Source organism: Onthophagus taurus, chromosome 3 (genome assembly GCF_036711975.1).
Source record: "Onthophagus taurus isolate NC chromosome 3, IU_Otau_3.0, whole genome shotgun sequence".
NCBI classification, from domain to species: Eukaryota; Metazoa; Arthropoda; class Insecta; order Coleoptera; family Scarabaeidae; genus Onthophagus; species Onthophagus taurus.
The window spans coordinates 16,417,220-16,437,203 of NC_091968.1; positions in this window are offsets into that span (position 1 = coordinate 16,417,220).

Here is a 19,984-nt window from a genome sequence, read left to right on the forward strand (position 1 = left end):
TAAACAACACATACTTTATTTATAACATTAATCGCTTAGGATTTTCAGAAAATGTTTGTATGATTTCTAACTCTATCTCATCCTTTTTTTCCGACACAAGATTTTTATGCACACTAATTAAACATAGTCTATTTAAACGGTTTTCCCCCATTGTAGATCTTAACCATGTTTTGACACGTCTTAATGTGCTAAATGATCTTACTATCATACTTGGGGAACAAGGCTGCGCTATTGAGATCATTAAAGCATTTTTTATGCCGGGAAAGAATATATTGGCTTCTTTAATCACTTCAACCATTTCCAGATCTTTTAAAATCTGTCTATCAAGGTTCTCCTCAGCCCACACATGATACCACAATTTAGTTTCAGACTGAAGCTCTTTTAGGTCGTACAATTCAGCAGTAGATTTTGCTTTCTGTTTAAAATCTTCAATCTTCAAATTTAACATACGATAAGGATGTAGGGATAATATAGAAAAGGCCGGTACATTTTCTACAGAAAATGTGTTCTCCAACGCTGACGTTAAAGAGTCCAGGTATGGAATAAGTATCGTACGTTTCCAATACTCAGCAGGTGAATCTGCGGGACTGTTTGAACGATGCTGCTGGTGCTTTACTATTCTGGATGGATGAAGTTCTATTTGTATTTCCTCCGCAATCCTATTGGCAGAAGCAAAGAAATCTTTCATAATGGCATCCGTAGTTTGGCGATGAACTTTCACTACATCAACAATTTTCTTAATGTGGTTCGTACATTGCAGGAGATCTAAGCCCTTTGACTGCAAAACATTTGCAACAGGTTCCAGTAAAGCAGAGTACTTAGATATAATGCAGGTGGAGATAATAAATACAGGTTTCGTGGCAGCACAATGTAGCTAAAAGGCTGTCTTTCTTGTAGCAGTGTTTCCTTCCTCTGCGAGTCTCTCTGTAGTCTAGACCATGTACGATTCCTAAGAAGTTTTGCATGAAGATAGAAATACTTCGGTATTTTTAAGACCATCTTGTTTTACACAGAGTTGGTATATTTGGAGCGTATTTTCTCCTTAAAACGGATTCTCGAAAAATGTTATGTCTTTTATAGTGGACACTGTGTTACGAATCTCTGCGACACGATTTAGATCATTCACCACTAGACTTAACCTATGACTTGCACAATGAAAGAACAGGGCCTTTCTATACTTTTCCCTTATTATTTTTTGTACACCACCATCTTTGCCGGCCATTGTCGCACATCCGTCGGTCGTATCCTTGCCCAACACATTTTTGTGGGTCTAATCTAATGGGTAAAATCTTGTCGATTGTTTCAAGGATTTTGCAACTTTGACTGCTGCCAAATGCCATCGACTTGCAATATGGTTCTTACCGTATTTATGCATATACTTATATCGAATAAAAGGGCGTACAGCGAAAGTACCTTGGACTCCCTGAACCGAAAGGAAACATCACACCGTATAAACACGAAGCTCCCTTTAAGTGCTTTGAATATACCAGCCATGGTGAATTTTTCTCAAGCCAACTGTACTGAAATTTAGAAGTCGCGCATGGACCGTGGTGCAGTCAATTTGTAATTAAGAGTTAATTTTTTTGTAAAAAAGTGTAATTATTTCAGAGCTTTAGGGGGGGGGGGGCATGGCCTCTCCCTGCCCCTCTCTGGCTACGTCCATGACAGGATGGTTCAAATTAGATGTCCGAATAGGCTATCTCGGAAACTATAAGAGTTAGAAAAAAAGTAGCTTACATGTCACGATCTCGTTTTTCGAGAAACTACTAATGCCAAAAACCTCAAAGCGCTATCGTCTTTTGTTTTTCCCCTAGAAGCCAAAATTGAAAATATCATGAAACCAACCAGTGCAATTATCTTGGTTATTATTATAGGTGGAATATTATAACTAATTGTAAGACATTATATGGACACTTTTTTACAGAAAATTTGATGACGTAATCAAAAAGAATGTTTCGGTTTTAGATTTTGAGATATTATGACAATTTTCGTTTTTTTAAATGGAAACAACCACTGACTATCGCTTATTAAATTCCTTATTTTTTTCTGATTACAAAAATATAGGGTTTGACAGGTCTATTTCTTATTGTTTTAGAATAAAGCTAAAAATAAACTTTCTTTTTGTGTCGTCAAAGACATTAAATTTACAGTTTCCTGTAAATTACGGTACTGTAACTAAAAATTATTCTACTAAAAATTTATATAAAATTTACTTTATTTTCTAATATGTAACATTCTAACATGTTATTTTTATTTGTAATTCTGCCTTCACACTTTGTATATCTAATTTGTTTCGATTCTTGGTCCATGTATTTCCGCACAAGGAAAAGATTCTTTCAGCCTGTGCATTGAAGACTGGGATCGAAAACACAAAATGAAGTAGTTTGACAAAAAAATGGTCATTAATTTCATTTGTTGTTGACTTTAGAATGCGTATCCAGGTATCGAGGACTTTAGCATTTTCATTACACTCCTTTTCCGCAATTACTTTAGACGTAATTGGTTTGAGCACAGAATACTCCTCATTTAATGCATCTAGGTCTGGCCTCAGACCCGGACCGGCAAATAGGTTTATCGCAGAAGAATGACGGTTGCTATACGGACTACAAAGCTTACACCTTCTAATGAATGTGCATTTTTCAGATTCGGTAGACTCTATAGTAGCTTCGTTCCTTAGATGATGGTATCGTACCCGCCATGCTGCAGTGGGGATTGGAGGAATTGATACCTCACCTAAGGAACATCTTTCAGGGATGCATGGCGTTTCGCTACATTCCCAGTTGTTGGTGTGAGGTTTTGGTGAACTTCATACCTAAACCGGGTAAGCAAAACTACTTCCTTCCGAAATCTTTTAGACCAATCAGCCACTCCTCGTTTTTTTTTTTTTTTATTAAAAACCTTAGAGAGACTATGCGATCGTTACATAAGGCATGTCTGTCTTGTCGATAGACCAAGGCAAGTCCACACTGACAGCTCTTCACAGTATAACCAGTTTTGTTGGGAGGGCGTCAGACTCCAAAGAGTCCGCCTTGGGAGTATTCATAGATATAAGGGCGCCTTTGATAAGACGACTTTCGTTGGTATTAACGTGGCTGAGCATAATGTTCCTCCTACCCTCTGTGGCTGGATAGAGAGCTTCCTCAGATAAAGAATCGTCAAGCTAAGGGCTGGCAACGCCACCCTTAAAAAGGCTGTAACGCGAGGATGTCCTGAAGGAGGTGTTCTTTCACCACTTCTATGGAACCTCATTCTAGACAGCCTTATTAAACGCCTCAAGGAGGCCAAATTCGTTACCGTCGGCTATGCTGATGATGTAACTATTCTTGTCAGGGAAAAACATGTGGGGGTGTTATTTGACAGGATACAAGAGGTCCTCAATATAGTCGAGAAATGGTGTGGAAGGCAGAAATTATTAACCCCAATAAGACCGATTTAATCCTTTTCACACGGTTGCGAAAAATTGGTAATTTTGCCCTTGTTCGGAAAATCCCCACTAAGTTTGTCTAAAGAGGTTAAATATCTGGTTATAACTCTGGATAGCAAACTATCATGGAAGTCACACCTAGATAATAGAGTAAAGAAAGCTAGTGTCGCGTTTGGCCAGTGCCGAAGGGCGATTGGGAAGATATGGGGTTTGTCACCCAAATCTGCCCTCTGGTCTAAAACCTTACAGTTTCCCGCTACTACCGCACTAAATAGAATACAGAGACTTGCGTGGATGTATGTTACAGGTGCCATGAGGACGACCCCCAATGCGGCCATGGAAAACATGTTAAACCCCTCTATATATATATATTGAGGAGGTGGCGCTGATTACGAAGTGCAGCACATTAGAGGGAGGCGTTGACAAACACACATCTATTGAAATGGTGCACGGAGTATATACCGGCTAAATTTAGGTTTTCAAGGAAATACCTCACCCATTGTGGTTCCACAGATGTAGATGAAAATAACACCCTTAAAATCTACACTGATGGTTCATGCAGACGGACTGGTGCATGAGCGGGAGTACTTTCTAACAACTTACAACTCCATCTCTTCATATCACTTGGAGAAGGCATCACCGTCAAGCAGGCAGAATTATATCAAATGGTAGCGCAATTGCATTTTTCAGAAGTTGGTCCTATTAAAGTACGTGAGCTGAGTAGTCTTACACGTGATGTTTTTTCCATCCCAACTCATTTTATAAAGAGGAATGTAGACATGTACGTGCTGCCGTTGACAAAAGATCTAAATTCAGTATTTGCCGATTCTCAATTGGCTGATATATTGAAAATAGTTATCGTGGTGCCCGTGCATAAAAAAGGAGATACTACGGATTGCTCCAATTATAGGCCAATAAATGTACTGCCGGCTTTTTCCAAGGTGTTTGAGTATGCAATGTATGATAAAATGGTTTCTTATATAGAGGGAAATAACTTGCTTTGCTCAAATCAATACGGATTTCGAAAGGGTAGGTGGACGTCGGATGCTGTTGTCAAGTTCGTTGTCATGTCCTTGGATTCTTTTGAAAGGGATCATCATTGCATTGCAATGTTTTTGGATCTGACGCATTTGACTGCGTGTCACATCGGATTCTCTTGAGTAAACTATCTAAAGTGTATAACTTTGCTAGTGACGCTGCTGCTCTTGTGGAGTCCTACCTGATGAATAATACACAGCATAACGTTGCATGGTGCGGTATTGAGTGAGCTCAATTTGAGGCGAGGAGTACCACATCCATACTTGGCCCGCTGCTATTCTTGCTTTACATTAATGACTTTCCTCAGTATTTGGGCGATGATGTGGAATGTTTGCTTTACGCGGATGACGCTACTATATTGGTTACGGGGCCTGATTTTGATCGGGTCGTAGAGAGATCTGATCTTGTTCTGACTAGGACAAGAGAGTGGTGCATTGCCAATGAGCTGTGTTTGAACCAAGATAAAACTACTAGAATGGCGATTTCATCGTGGCGGTTTGTTTTTGAGAATCCCCTTGTTGCGAGGTTCTTGGGTGTGTCTATTGTCCCTCCCACGTTGATGTTTGACGATCATGTATGTGCTATTGGGAGTAAGATTTGTAGTGGTGTTTACCTTTTGCGTAGGATATCTAAGATTGCGAATGGAGGAGTCCTTAAAGCTGCATACTATGCCTTTATTCACTCCCATATTAATTATGCTATTTCGACTTGGGGAAACAACCCTTCAAGTCAATATGCTTTTAGACTTCAGCGTAATGCGGTGCGTGTGCTGGGTAATCTTGGTTGAAGATTGTAGATCTTTGTTTATTAAGTTTCATATTCTGACCTTGCCTTCACTTTACGTTCTTCAGTCAATTATATATGCACATAAACGTATTGGTCAGATGCCTACTCATGGGGATCTTCATGACTGTAATACTCGTAACAGATATAATATATATGTTCAGTATCGCAGATTGACTAGAGGGCAGCAGGGATCGAATTACATGAGTCAGGTTCTATATAACACGCTGCCAGCTGGCGTTCGTGACTTGACGCTGGCTAGTTTAACGTCTAAGCTCAAGTCGTATCTAATTGTAAAGGCGTTCTACTCTGCTGACGAGTTTTTGCAGAGTGATGTTGTAATATAGGGAAACGCTACGTGTTCGTATAAATGTGTAATAAGCAGAGCCGCGATGTTGTCGGGCAACTCATCGGCGGCCTTACGGTAGTGACGCCACATTGTATAGTATACCACGCCACTGGTTGAGTTTTAGTCCGACAATCAGCCAAACATGTATTGAACTCTCCACCGCGGAGAACCCCCCCAAATCTTACATGGGTCAGCATTTAACCAGTATCGTTAATTTGCGGCACATCGATGTGTTCGATAGAAGCATGTTACTACTAAGCTATAACCCTATATACGTTCTATGCCATTTATTCCCAAAATGGTCCACGGGAGACTCGACGGGGGTCTACGTTGGCGTGACAAAAAATGGTGGTTCACAATTCGTAAGCGGGGGTCCACGAACATTTTTCTGGTTTCGATAGTGAAGAACTAAAATGTTGGCTTGACTTCGCCTATCAATGTAGGCAGATAATATTTTAATAAGCTCAGCGACTGTTACTTGTAAAAACTTAAGAATTATACCAGAGGTAACTGCAATTCACTGTGTCATCCACCGACAACATCTAGTAGCAAAAAATTTGAGTGATAGATTGCACCATAACTTCAATTTGCGATTAATGCAGTTAACAAAATAAGAAGCAATGCATTGAATACGCGTTTATTTGCACAATTGTGCGATGAAAATGATGAAGACTTCCAACGATTACTCTTATATACTGAAGTACGCTGGTTGTCGAAAAGTGCATGTTTAACAAGATTTTATTCACTTTTTGAGTTAGTGTTAGAGTTTCTGGAAAGTAAAGACCCAGATTAAAAAAAAACCTTATTAATTTGAAAGCAGACATTGCGTATTTGACAGATTTGTTCAAAAAATTTAATGCCATTAACTTACAATTACAAGGGGACAACCTCAATTTAATAAAAACAAAGGGTGTAGTTACCTTTGTTGGAAAATTGAAATTTATGAAGCAAAATATTAGTCGGCGCGAATTTTCCCAGTTTTCAAACTTGTCACAGGTAGAATGGCTTGTTGAGGATATTCAGACATACGTTCAACATTTAATTGCCCTGCATGATGACTTCAAAATCAGATTTGAAGATATTCTGACGATAGAAATACCACCATGATCATAAATCCATTTGATGAAACGGAAGTGGAGAATGTGGTATTACAAGAAGAGCTACTCGAACTTAACACTAATGAGGAGCTGAAAGTGAGATTTAAAAGAGGGTATCAAACATTTTGGCTGCAGGCAGAAATACCCGAAAAATATCCTGGACTGTGCGGAATTGCGAGAAAGCTTTTGGTGGCGTTTCCCTCGTCATATCTTGTTGAAAAAAGTTTTAGTGTCGTTACAAACCTTTTAACAAAAAAAAAGAGCAGATTGAATATCATAGAACGGGGAGATTTGTAGTTATTCCTAACAAAACTGAAGCCAAATATTGATAATTTGCTGTCAATCCATCAAGTCCCATTAAAATTATTGGTTTCTTGTGCTGTGAGTAGATGTCAAAAAAGTAAGTTTGGATGGAATTACTTTTTTGATTGGCCAACTTTACTTTTTTGACATCCGCTCACTGCACAATCAATTAGTTAATTAACCAATTAATTCTCACTTTTTTTTCTCGAAAACTGTTAATTCGTGGTTGGAACTCACCTCTGCTCTATACAGATGGTGACATCAACAGCCCGAACAGGTCGCGGCTCTGGCAATAACCGTTGGATGGGTTTATAACCCTTACCAATCATATGATGTAATCTACCTCCTTTAGATTCTTAATTATTAATGTATTTTTGACGAGTGTAAAAACCTTATAGCACAATAAACGATTATTATTATTATAAACATTTGTAAGGTCCGTTGTAGGAACTTTCTTCTTAAGGAGTTTCATAAGAACTCCGTTACATTTGTCTTCTTAAAACAGGCAGCTCAATACAGCTCTAAAACATGGAAAATGTTCTTTTTTACAATTTTTAATTCTAATTAAATCAAATAATTCAACAATTCGATACACGTTAAATACGTTAAAGGATCATTTCAAACTAAAATACTGCTGAAGTGTAATATATAACAGGGGTGGTCAAGCTCTTTGATGGTCCGAACTATTTTTCAATTTGAAATTTTTCGCGAGCCGCAATTAAATACGTATACACTAACACGGTATGCAAAAAAGATATTACAAAACATTTTTTTACAGAAATTATATCAAATATAGCGAGCCGCAGCTTGGCCACCGTTGATATATAATATGATTATTTGAACAGATTCAATCAAATTGAATTAAGGGTAGGCACACACGGTCGATTTTTAGTCGGCCGATAATTTAGTCAATGGACATAAATGTAACAAGTTTAACGTAGGTGCACACACAACACAACTGCAGAATAACTTGATTTTTACATTTAATTCTTGTACTACCAAGACTGGATCAATAATGACCCGAAAATACTAGGTTTTTACATAGTATATGAAATCAAAATTTGTTGTTGTTAACCTTATTAATAAGTAATAAGTACTAATAAGTAATTAGTTTATAGTTTTATATATTGGGTCATAAATGAGCCGATTGTGGTAGTTTACGTAATAATGACAGATACTTTTTTACCGATATATCATTAGCTGAAGAACTTTTAGCAAAAACTTTAATATTCCTTGGGATTGCGTATGAAGGACTCGTATAAAATAGAAAGGGGTTGCCAAAAATATTACATGAAATAAAAAAATTGAGCTCTTTGTTCATCATGTTCCTTATTTGCAAAGGAGATAATTTTACTTTCGTATATAACCAAGCCAAAGAAATTTATGATACTTTTATCATCTATGCACCATACACACGAAATAAGTAACTGCGAAATAAATTACAAACTAAATATTGTCTTGGAATACTACAATAAAAAAAAGAGTGGAGTTGACCTCTTGGACAAACTCATTCAAGTATATAGTTGCTGCAGAACTACTAAAAGATGACCATTTACATTGTTTATGAGTTATTTGTGCTGAAAAAGTGCTGATGGGCTGGAAATGTTTCTACCAAAAGAAAAGGAAAATGTTCTTACAGAAACTAAGGAACTATATTTATGTCCATTAACTAAACTATCAGTTGACTGAAAATCGACCGTGTGTGCCCAGCCTAATTCAAATATATTACATATAATGATATAGTTAAATAGTATTGAATTTAAAAGAACTCAAGTATATACATAAAAGATTTTAAAACAATTACTACTCAATCATCGAACATGTATAAACAAGTATAGATTCCTTAATGACAGGTTAGATGAGACTTTTAACATTAAGGAAGTTTTTCAACATTCCTCATTGCTTCAATTGTCAAAGATACAGTCATACAAAACATTATTGCTCATTAACACCTAATCGCGGGAGATATGGTGAATACTCAATATAAGAAGACAGATAATAATAATAATAATAATCTTTATTATGCTAATAACCCGAAGGCATACATTCGTCAATATAAAATTTACAAGCAAAGTGAAAAATATAATATATAAAATATTACACGTAACATTTACATAAAAACAAATATACAGTCATAATAATCCATGTCAGAACAATAGTGGCAGGAAAAAAAGTTGATTTGTTCTTATACTATAAACACATTTAAAGGCCTGTAAATCATTCGACAATTCTTTAATAGAGTAATATGCTCTACGCAATAAAACATCCTTAATCCTAGTTACAAAAACTTTAAATGTTAAATTCCTATAGCTACCAGGCAGACTATTAATAGTTATTTATATTACAAGTGAGCTAGAAACATAATTACAGTACGAGTGTGGAGAATTGTGTAATCACACGAGTACTGTAATTATGCTCTAGCCCACGTGTGATATACAGCATTTTATCTACGACTGCTAAAAATTACTAAAAAATCAATTTCCTTAAAAAGATCTATTTGACATTTATAAAAATATTTTGAAATGATTGTTGACAATTTTGAATTGTCAGTTTCAACAACATGTTTACTCATCTGGAATAAGTGTTTTGAAATGTAAAAACAACAATTAATGTTTATAATAAATAGTATTGTTTCTCTGTAAGTAGATAGCACTTTTTCTTTTGTATTGTTGCTCGTTTCAATAAATTAAGTCTGTTCTGATTAGGCTAAAAATGCGTCACGTAATGAAACCGTAAGTGCGGTAATGAACTTCATTACGTAACTCAAATCATCTCAAATGAGTGCGGTAATGATGACTTATCCAAGCAGTCGTAGATAATAGTATATTAAAAAACAAGTTTCGTAAGATACGCTTGAAATGCACGAATTCAAGTTGAAAAACGAGTGGCGAAGCCACGAGTTTTTTAATGAATGAGTGCTTTAAGTCTTATAAAACGTGTTTTTTATGCTATTTTTTGTAATTCACGTTTTTATACTTTTTTTTAACAAAAAATAAAGTAACTTCTTGCAATGTAGGGAAATAGGTATGTAGCAGTTGGTAACACCGGAACACTTGAAAATAGAAACTTTGAATTGACAATTAGAAACTGTCAAAACACAAAATATATTCACCTGAAAAAATGTTTGATGTACACCTCCCAAAATAAGAGAAATTGCTCAGAGTCAATGTCCTCATCATTGTGGACTTTGTATTCGATGCTAAGAACGTGTTTAAACATCCATAGACAAAAATTGTCACATTGACAACTAGAAAAATTAATGACCCAATGTCACCAACTTGAACTGGTTGCATAAAATGTTACTAAAATCTCATTACAGCATCGGATGCTGTAAGGAGTCACATTACAGCACCCGTTTGAGTACTGTTAGAGCTTTCATTACCGTCGCGAATTACAAAAAAAATTTTACTTCATAATAATTATAGGCGTTCCTAGATCTGGTCAGTCTCAATGCATCATGTCAGATGTCACTCCCCTCCTAGTTTTGTAAATGTGAAAATCACCATTTTTTTTTAGTTGACAATGAAGTAACATTGTAAATTTCAAACATTCAAAGATATACAGGGTGTTCAGGTATGAGTAGAAAAAATTTGAGCGGTAATAGGTCTTCTCTTACTGAATAAAAAATTTTTATAACACAATGTCGCATTCTTTGCCATTCTTAAGATATGATACGATAAAATTAAGGGTTTGAAAGTTTAAGTACTGCTGTATAAAGAATTATATTAAGCAGGCTTTGTTTATGTAATATAGCTTCAATTTGACACATAAAAGTCATTTTTGAGATATTTTTTAGAGGTTATTTACTTTATACTAATAAATTTATCACTTCTGTTTTACTACTCTTTAATGTGAAAATTTACAAAAATTTAAGTTTTAATAAATAAACTTGTTTATTGTATTAAAAACAACAAATTACAAAACTCGAAATAAATTACAAATTGCAAAGCAAAGCTTGCTTAGTATAATTCATTAACCAGTAGTACTCCAACTTGTGAACCCTTAACTTTATCGTATCATATCTTAAGAAAGACAAAGAATGGGGCATTGTGTTATAAGAGTTTTTTATTCAGAAAGAGGAGGCCTATAACCCCTCAAATTCTTTCTACTCATACCTGATACACCCTGTATAATGAAGGCAGTGTAGAAATTGATAAAAGAAGAGCGGCAGTCTTCAGTATAGTTTAATTTGGCGATATTTCTAATGGCTCTTCTTTGTATACTAAATATTCTTTTATTAATTGCGGCGTGTCCCCAGGCAAGTAGAAGAAAATTCAGAAAGACGTCTTAACAAAAAGGCTGTGGAGCTTAAACGAGAAACTAAAGCTTCGCCATGAAAACTCCAGGTAAGTCCGGGGTTAACATGCACGCCCAGAAACCTGAAACTATCGTCAGAATCCAAACTTTTATCTGTGTGCTTTAGTGAAAAGGTCATTGATACTATATTATCATTATTCAACGTTAGCTGAATACTTGTAAACCAATGTGTAGCCGAAATGAATATTAAGTTATTATTTTCTGTAGCTGTTGCTTTAGATGAATGTTTATTTAACAAACTTGTGTCGTCTGCATACGATTGACCCCTGGGGAACCCCACTATCAATAATCCCAGGATTAGATACCAAAGAGTTAAATTTAACAGATTGTTTTCTATTTGTAAGATAGGATGACAAAAGTTTACATGCCTCTGGGGTGACATTATATTTGTACAATTTACGAATCAAAATTGAATGAGATACACAATCAAAAGCTTTTGTGAGATCTAAGAAACTTGCTTCGGTATTTTGAAGTTTCGGAACCATCGACTACATACTCAATAAAGCTTTGTATAGCTGTAGCGGTGGACTTTCCCTTTCAAAAACTAAATTGTTGTTTATTAAAAATACACTACTCTCCAAAATTATCGCACCACCTAAATTATGCATTAAGTTTAATAGTTATTTGTATTATAAGTAAAGAAAGTATACTTTTTTCTTTACGAATCGCGAATTTTCTAATCGAGGCGAAGCCGAGATTAGAAACGCAATGAGTAAAGAAGAAGTTACTTTTCTTTAAGAATAATACATGAAGTTATTTCGGACACTCAATTTAAAGGAATTACCTTCATTTTATAAGAAATTATTTAAAAAGTACACGACGAGCTCGAGAATCAAATTATCGTTTCTGCCGTTTCCCTCACTACAGCAACAAATAAAAAAAATAAAGTAATGATTCATCAGGAGTTCATCAGGAGGTGTTATCAAAATCGTCACTAACATGTGGTGATTTACAGTTACAACAGTGTATGTACATCAAGTATAAGCTTCTCTAACCTTAATAATTGTACGTTTAATATTTATTCTAATAAATAATTAATTGTTTATTTGGTTGCTATAAAGAAATGGTTGCTATAAAGAAATGAGGTACTTTTCTTTACGATTTGTAATAAGGAAATATAGGCCATTTCCAGTGAGTGTCCGAAAAAGGTATTTTTTTTTGAATCAACGGATGGATTTTGATGATTCTTTCTTCACGGTATAGGTTGATTTTTAAGGAAGAAATGTGTTGATGGTTTCTGACAATTGTCAACGTTTTACCCATATACGGGGTGTAAAAAAAAATTTATTTTTTTTCTTCTAATTTTGCAACACCCTGTGGAATTTATCAGAAAGAACCGCTACATTCCATTTACATTACGTTAGAATGGCAACCCTTCTCTACATTTTCGTTCGAGAATCATCTCGATATCTCTTTTATCAAGGAAGATACACATTTTTTAAGTTTGATTTAATTTTGTTGAGATATAGTCCTTACTAATGAAACAAGCAGGCTATGAAATATCAAACAGTTTGACAGAAATGCTTGTCAATTTTATTTACGCATTTAGCAAGTTGCTGCTTTGGGTTATTAAATGTTTATTTGACATGGACCGTATTTCAAGACATTTAAACCGCGATGAGTGTGTTGAGGCAGTTACTTTAGCCAATGAAGGAATAAGTTATCGTGAAATAGGCTTGAGATTAGGAGTTTTTCATACAACAATATCACGTGCCGTTCAACGATTTCAAAAGACAAATGATCATACAAGACGACCTGGACAAGGAAGAAGGAGAGTCACAACACTACGCCAAGATCGTTTTATTAGACTTCGTGCTTTAAGGGAACGTTTTGTTATAATGAGAAACTTACAAATACAAGTAGCAAATGTTCATAATATTCGAATTAGTACTAACACTGTACAAAGGCGTCTCGCCGACGGTGATTTCCATGCAAGGATTCCTGCCAGAGCACCAAATTTAAACGCAAATCATCGTTGAAGGAGATTGCAATTTGCCAGAGAACATCTTGACTGGAATGCTGATGACTGGGAACAAGTACTGTTCACAGATGAATCAAGGTTTTGTTTATACAGCTCAGATAGACGTTTAAGAGTAATACGACGGCCTAATGAACGCTATGCACACTGCAACATACGACCGATAACTTTATTTAATGGAGGATCTGTAATGGTTTGGGGTGGAATTTCGCTTACAGCACAAACAGACCTTGTTTCTTTGCGAAGAGGTTCATTAACAGGTGAAAGGTATATTACAGACATTTTATCGGAACACGTGGTACCCGTTGCTCCTTACATAGGAAATAATTTTTTATTAATGCATGATAATGCAAGACCTCATGTTGCCTATACGGTTCGTGACTATTTGGATGAAGTTGGTATACAAACCATGGACTGGCCACCCTGTAGCCCTGATCTCAATCCAATAGAGAATTTATGGGATAATATTGATCGTCAGTTAAGGGGCCGACATCCACCACCTATCGTTTTGGACGACGTTGAGAGGATGGTAAGAGAGGTTTGGGATGCAATTGATCAAGATCAAATTCGACGCTTGATTTTAAGTATGCCTCGTCGCTGTGAAGAAGTGATACGTAAGAGAGGCGGAAATACACGTTATTATGTAACGTTATTATGTTATTATGTAGTGTTTTTTAGTTTTCACCTACTTGTTTAAAATGTTAATAAAAATTCGTTACATTTAAACTTGTGTATCTTCCTTGATAAAAGAGATATCGAGATGATTCTTGAACGAAAATGTAGAGAAGGGTTGCCATTCTAACGTAATGTAAATGGAATGTAGCGGTTCTTTCTGATAAATTCCACAAGGTGTTGCAAAATTAGAAGAAAAAACATAAATTTCTTTTTACACCCCGTATATGGGTAAAACATTGACAATTGTCAGAAACCATCAACACATTTCTTCCTTAAAAATCAACCTATATTGTGAAGAAAGAATCATCAAAATCCATCCGTTGATTAAAAAAAAATACCTTTAAACTTAATGCATAATTTAGGTGGTGCGATAATTTTGGAGAGTGGTGTATTATTATCCTCAAAATATTTGATTTTTAATAGTTTTTCAAAAATTTTTGATAGTACAGATAATATACTAATTGATCTGTAGTTCGAAGCCTCATTAATATCACCTTTTATGAATAACGCTGACATTTACAATCCCAAATTCGTCAGAAAAGTAGCCAGCGGATACACACTGGTTAAACAAAGCAGTCAATACTAGAATCAGACAATTTTTAAATTTTTAACATTATTGAATTTAGACTAAAGAAATCAACAGTTTTTCCAGATTTGAAGGCATCGAAGGAGTCCCGGACCTCCACTTGAGAGAAAGGTTGAAATGTAAAATATTTATTACTAGCACAATTAACATGTTCAATAAATAATGACAAAGGAACAGCACCACCACTTATATTTTTAGATAATTTACCAGGGATATTCAAAAAGAAATCATTAAGTTGCTCAGCATCTAAACTATCCATTTCATTGACTCTTTGAGAGGCTTTATTAGTATTGATTATTTTCCAAATCGCAGAAGACTAATTCTTGTGATTAACTTATAAGATTTACGACATTTGTTACGTTCAGCAAGTGTGTACGAATTTTTATTGAATCTGTATAGATCACAAAAAAAAACTAAGTTTTTCTTTATGTTGTTTAAGTTCCGAATTGTATTAAGATAAGGTCAGTGAATCGCGTTTATTAATATTGACCAAACTTAGCAGCATCCCTTAAGATATTATATAAAGTGGTTGCTTTGTAGTTAAGGTGTAGTTTCATATCATTAACAAAACTAAAATCATAATTTGAAATAATATCAAAAAAAGTTTCGAGCTCCCCAACCGTTGTCGGTGCAAACGTTTTATATAATTTACCTTTACTAACCGTAGGAGTTTGAGTTTAAAGAGGTTATCTAGACAATTTTGTAATCTAGTTGGTTCTAGAAAATTCGATTTCAAATTGAAGCCACTCAGTAAGTCGACTACTCTCAAAGATTTCTTGTCGTTTGTTCCAAAGTGAACATTGAAATCACCAGCTACAATGATACTATCTTGTTTTTTTATTTAAAGACGACACACCTCTGGAAAGCACTTCCTCAAAGTCATCCAAGCCACCTGACGGGGGGCGGTATACGCTAATAACTGCCAGTTGTAGATCCGGTATGTACACACCTGCCATTTCACATTCCATCTCTTTAGAGTTATCAACAATAGGCAGGGGAAGACATCCGACATCACCACGGACCAACACAGCAACACCCCCACGTCCATGAGACTTTCTACAATAAGAAGTGATGTGATTATAATTTAATATCGATAAATTCTTAATCTCATCTTGAGTGAGCCAATGCTCACATATACAAATTACAAAAAAGGCGGATCCTTCGAAATGCACTAACTGCTTTGAAACTCTTCCAGCTAATTATCCTCATCTACAAAACCAGTTTTAGTAGTCAACCTAGATCTCGAATCGTCTTCAAAATTAAAAAATTCTCCTTTAAACATTTTTTATTTTACAGCGCAGAGCGTATGATATTACAACTAGTCTGTTGACTAACTAAAGCAATTTTTCTTTAACCTAAATCTCCTTGACTTACAATTATACTGAAGTTTCATCCCATGGTTTCCCTAGATTCTTGATGCCTTACATATTGCTATCTAGCACCAAACACTATTTTTATTGCTTCGTGCTTATTTTCACTGCAGCTTAGTACACCAATTCAAAAGGTTTGGTTCTTTGAAATCTGCGTAGTAGCTGGCTGTTGTCCAAGAGCTGCATAGCTTCCTCATTGATATGATGAAGTCGTTATTCTTGCTGTTGAGTGTATTTCTGAATATCTTTGGATATTATGTTAGGGGTCCTCTACGGCAGCATATTGGGACATTCACAAACAGGTTAGCATCACGTGTTTTAAACTTCGAAATTAAGATAACTATAGATAAATTAAATCAATTAGAGAAATCAATAGATATTTTAACTTGTAAAATAAAAAGTATTGTCTCTCACAGTACTTTCCTTTCTTTTAACGATAACTTGAGCCGCCAGTATAATAAAATTTTTAATAAGGTGAAAAAGGTTAATTGCAAAAAATTTAACAAATTACATAAAGATAGGATCAATAATTTTAGTAATAAGTTAAATAGCAGAGTTGAAAAATGGTTAGTTAACACGACTGATGTTATTATTCCGGATGATATTAAACACCTATTGGCTTTAGGTCCTAAATTTGTTACACCTTTGGGTAATAAAGAGTATTGCACAAAGAACTTGATTATGGAAATTGAGAATATAATCAACACGGTATCTAATAGTAAGAGAGATATTGTAAGAGCAAAAGCGACCAATATAGTCACTAATCACTTAACAACAGAGGCTACTCCTACATGGTTGGAATCCTTTCTACTTTCTACCCAACGAAAAACATTTACATTTCTAAAAGAACATCCAGATTTACTAGTTACCAAAGTAGACAAGGGTTCCATTACAGTCGTTTTATCTAAGGAATCTTACATTACCAAGGCAGATGTTGAATGACAGAGACACCTACAAGAAATTGGCTAACAATAAAGATATGACCAACATCTTACAAACTAGAATAAATAAACTAGTAAAAGATTTGTTTGACAACAACTTTATCGGTGCAGTACAATTGAAAAACTTAACAAAACACAATACGGTCACTTCAAGAGCTTATTTTCTGCCTAAAGTACACAAGGAGGACATCCCATTGCGTCCCATAATCTCTTCTGTGGGCTCAGCTATTTACGGCGTGTCATCTTTGTTGGCTAAGATGTTAATGGTTGCTTTTGACTCAAAAACAAATTATAATGTAAAGAATACTTTTGATTTTGTAAGAGAGTTAAGAGGTAAAATCTTACCCGCAGGTTATGTTGTGGTTTCTTTGGATGTAGTCAGTTTGTTTACAAATATACCAATTTTACAATACCAAATTACAATACCAAATATGTCTTTCATTTCAGAGCAATTTAATGTTGAAAGGGAACTTTTCCTCAAAGCTCTTACCACTATTTGCGATTCAACTTTTTTTACTTTTAACAACAATACTTACCAGCAGATCTTTGGCACACCCATGGGTTCACCCATTTCACCCATTTTAGTACAAATAGTTATGGATTTCACTTTACGGAAAATAATTCCTACATTGGAATTTGAGTTATTAATAAAAAAATATGTCGACGGCATTATTTTATCTATACCACATGGTTCTGAGGAAAGGGTTTTGGACATTTTCAATAATTTCAATAATCACATAAAATTTACTATTGAATGTGAAAAAAACAACTTTGTCCCTTTCTTGGATACTAAGGTTATAAGAGGTTCTAACAATCAATTAATGTTTGATTGGTACAATAAGCCGACTTTCTCAGGCAGATATATTCACTTCAACTCATTTCACAAAGTGAAACATAATATGAAACATAGAATAATTAATATTTCAGAATCACAATTTATCCAGACCAACTTAAATACGTTAAAGAATATCTTTTTAGATAATTCATATCCAATCAAATTGTTAAACAAATTATTATTCAATGTAACTCCTAAAAACAATCGCATTGATCTTCAATCATAGGATTCTTTAAATCTCACATACATGAAAATCACTTACATACCACAATTAACGGATAAGCTGATGAAAGTTTTTAGAAATTATCAAGTTGATCGAAATCTGAAAATAGTAGAACACTATCCTTTTAAGTTAATTTCTGTCTTCTCCAATTTGAAAAATAAGATACCCACGGATTATCAGTCGAATATCATCTATTGTGTCCCATGTGGTAGCTGCAATTGTACGTACAGGGTGGTTCAAATTCGATGTCCGAATAGGCTATCTCGGAAACTATAAAAACTAGAAAAAAAGTAGCTTACATGTCTTGATCTCTTTTTTTAAATAAGTTCCAATGTCGAAAACCTCAAAACGCTATCGTCTTTTGTTTTTCCCCTAGAGGCCAAAATTGAAAATATCGTAAAACCAGCAAGTGCAATTATCTTGGTTATTATTATAGCTGGAGTATTATAACTAAGACATTATATGGACACTTTTTTACAGAGAATTTGATGACGTAGTTAAAAAAATTTTTTCGGTTTTAGATTTTGAGATATTATCACAATGTTCGTTTTTTTAAATGGAAATAACCACTGATTATTCGCTTATTAAATTCGTTATTTTTTTCTGATTATAAAAATATAGGGTTTGACAGGTCTATTTCTTATTGTTTTAGAATAAAGCTAAAAATTAACTTTTCTTTTAGGGTCTTCCAAAAAATTAAATTTACAGTTTCCTGTAAATTATAACTAAAAATTAAAAACACATATTAACGATATTTGAAACAAATATATTTGTTGAACTATTTAATTTATATATGTAATTATTCAAACGTTGGAATAGGTTGCATTATTTCACATTTTTTATTAATATTTAATATTATTCTTAAATGACTTAATAAATTATTGATAGATGGCGCCATTTGTTTATATTAAAAAATTTTCTGATGTGTCACTTTAAAAATCCTGTTTTTAAGATGAATTACGAAAATTTTGAAAAGTTTAACATGTTAGAACGTTACATATTAAAAAAATATTTGTTTTTAAATACCAGAAGTTATCTTCTTATTTAATTATTAAATTAAAAAGCTAAAAATAAATTTTTTTTTAGTGTCGTCAAAGAAATTAAATTTACAGTTTCCTGTAACTATAACTAAAAATTATTCTACTAAAAATTTATATAAAATTTACTTTATTTTTTAATATGTTAATATGTTATTCTAACATGTTAAACTTTTCGTAATCGATCTTAAAAGAAAATTTTTGAATACAAATATCATTTAATTTTAATTTTTTTAAATTTTTTATTTAATAATAATATTAAATATTAATAAAAAATGTGAAATAATGCAATCTATTCCAACTTTTGTGTAAAACAAATATAAATTAAATAGTTCACCAAATATATTTGTTTCAAATATCGTTAATATGTGTTTTTAATTTTTAGTTATAATTTACAGGAAACTGTAAATTTAATTTCTTTGACGACACTAAAAAAAAAGTTTATTTTTAACTTTATTCCAAAACAATAAGAAATAGATCTATCTAACCCCATATTTTTGTAATCAGAAAAAAATAACGAATTTAACAAGCGAATAATGAGTGGTTGTATCCATTTAAAAAAACGAAAATTGTGACAATATCTCAAAATCTAAATTCGAAAAAAATTTTTTGACTACGTCATCAAATTCTCTGTAAAAACGTGTCCATATAATGTCTTAGTTATAATACTCCACCTATAATAATAACCAAGATAATTGCACTTGCTGGTTTTACGATATTTTCAATTTTGGTCTCTAGGGGAAAAACAAAAGACGGTAGCGCTTTGAGGTTTTTGGCATTAACAGTTTCTCGAAAAACGAGATCATGACATGTAAGCTACTTTTTTTCTAGCTCTTATAGTTTCCGAGATAGCCTATTCGGACATCGAATTTAAACCACCCTGTACAGCTCTGTTCAGATTTAATGCGAATCGGCCGCTGTTAGCTCCGACATGACGCTGGTACTGGAAGAAGACGGAGACATCTTTTGTTTCTATTCAATTCGATTTCTGAGACTAAAGGAAGAGGGTAAAACCCAGGTAAAATCGT